We start from the raw sequence: 2,656 nt of genomic DNA on the forward strand, positions 1-2,656 counted from the left end.
ACATATTGTGTAATTTCATTAATATGAAATGTTCAAAATAGGTCTGTAGAGACAGAATGTAGATTATGATTGCCTAGGGTTGGGAGGATTACAGCAAATGAGATATGACTGATAATGGATGTGGGGTTTCTTGTTTGAGTGATAAAAGTATTCTAAAATTGAATAATCGGACAACTCTGTGATTATATTAAAACAGTAGATTGTTTAAAGAAAAAGCAACATCACCAACATCACCACACACACACACACACACACACACAAAAAAAAAAAAAAAAAAACAAAAAAAAAAAAACAAGGGTTTTTCAAATTCAGTACTATTTATATTTTGGTCCAAATAATTCTCTGCTGCGAGGGTTGCCTGTGCATTGTGGAAGTTCAGCAGTGTTCCTGACCCCTACCTACTATATGTCAGTAGCAACCTCATGCAGTAATAACAACCAAAAATGCCTTCAGGTATTGTAAAATGTCCCCTAAGTGGAAAATCAACCCCACTTAAGAACTACACATGTAATTGCACAGGACTGAAGAATACACATTTTAACCAGTTAACCATGGTCAGTTCTAAAGAGATAAAGGGGAGAGTGGCAAGGGTAAGAGGAGGAGACTTTCAATTTTCTCATATACTTTTGTACTTCATGATTGACCTGAGAATTATAATGAGCTAAGTATTACGTGTTTTTTTAGATAATAAAAATTAATGAACTTCCTGTCAAGACTAACAAACTAGCCCACATTGACAAATATAGAATGCCATCACAGTAGACCATTTACAGGGTGATGGTGGCTTATGGAGATGGAGATAGCGACAAGTAATTTAAATTTTTGTATATTTTAAATATACTACCTAAAGACTTACTGAGACACCAGATATGAAGTGTGAAGAAAAGGGAAAGATAAAGCATGTGTTTTGCTTAAGCAACTAGCTCAGTGATAATGCCACTATTGATGTGTGAGAGTTGAGGATGAACAAATTGGGGGCTTTTGTGAGGAGAAGTGAAATCAATAGTTCCAGTTGGACAATTAATTTTGAGATCTACAATAGATTTCCACACGGTGATTTAAAAGTAGACAGTCCCAGAGTGGAACAGAATAACAATTTTCATAATGGTCTATGAGAAACAAAGGGTAAAGCCATATTTACTGCTGATTCAAGTTGGAAATTAATAAATAAAATTTAAAATCTAGCTTTAAAATCTAATTTAAAACCTAAAATTTAAAAATTAAATTTAAAACCTAAAACTTAAAAATTAAATTTAAAACCTAAAACTCATATTTTATTGTTTTATGACAAAAATATCTTATTATATCTTATAATAATAAACAGAGAAACAACAAACAAAAAAGCATAAAGTTAACACGCATTTCTGCTTTTACAGTCCAAAGGTGAAAAATGTTCACTTGGAAATACACACAGAAAAAAATCACAACATAAAAAAAACTATTTTAAAATAAAAAATTCTACTAAATAAGTAACAAATAAATTAGTACATTAGAAAACATCAATATAAATATTGATTTTATGTTCTGCTGAACAGAATTAGCTTTGTTGCCATAATATATTTAGGAAGAAATGGTATAACTCTTACGTCAATATCGGGAGTAAGATTTTGTATTTTTTCATCTCCTCAAACCAAAAACAAAGAGATTGATTCAAAAGACTAATGACATTCTCTTTTCTTGAAAATGAGGAAGAATCACAGTAATCAAAGGAAAATAATATATTTTATTTTCATTATTATTATTTCTGCAACATTTATGTTAGCTTACATTTGATCCCTTACAGTGGGACAGGCACTGTATTAAACACTTTAAATGAAACCTATCATTGAATCTTCATAGTAACTCTATGAAATAGGTACCTTATTTTTTAGATAAACAGAGAAAGATATGTTAAATAACTTGCTTATTTCATACGTAATGTTGTAGTCTTTGTTCAGACTTTGGCCATTTGATTTCTGAGCTTGTGATTTTTTTCAAACATTGGAGAAGAGGTCACACGCAAATTCAAAAAGAGAAAAATAGAAAAAAAAACTTTACTATAGTCATAGTCTAGGCATTCAAAGCAGGTGTGAGGGTGTGAAGAAGCAGAAGTTGTGGTTACTTCTACTTTCATTGATGTTTGTTGCTGCATCCCAATCAAGAGCAGTAGAGCATTAAGACATTGATATAGCAGCCGTTATAAAATTGTGAATCCTTCCTGTGCTGTAGTGAAAATAAATAAAAGTCACGTAGGTTTAAATTCAACCTCGGAAATACAGTCAGTATATTTTATTTTCAAACATATTTACATATTACCTTTATATTCTTTTGATGACATAAGCATCGTGTATTTTCCTGTCCTACCTATAAAAAGTTTCCATGTGATAATCTGGTTGTGAAGACCTATAACTTCAACTTTCTTTTTTTTTTTTTAAGTAAAAGTAGCCTCAAAATGCAAAATCTGCTTCCTCTAACTGAAGGGATTTAAATTACATTGTGGATAAGATATTGTAAGCACAGTAGCTAAAGCAGTGTTTTATTTCTGAAGTAAATGGACTGAAACAGATGGAAGGGGGAAAAGAGAGTTTTCCTAGAGGCACAGTGTCTGTGTGTCACCAGCTGTTGCTGGGAGATAATGTGCAATGGCAAGTGATGTACAGGAGGAAATCCAAATGCC

This window comes from Pongo abelii, chromosome 3 (genome assembly GCF_028885655.2).
Source record: "Pongo abelii isolate AG06213 chromosome 3, NHGRI_mPonAbe1-v2.0_pri, whole genome shotgun sequence".
NCBI classification, from domain to species: domain Eukaryota; kingdom Metazoa; phylum Chordata; class Mammalia; order Primates; family Hominidae; genus Pongo; species Pongo abelii.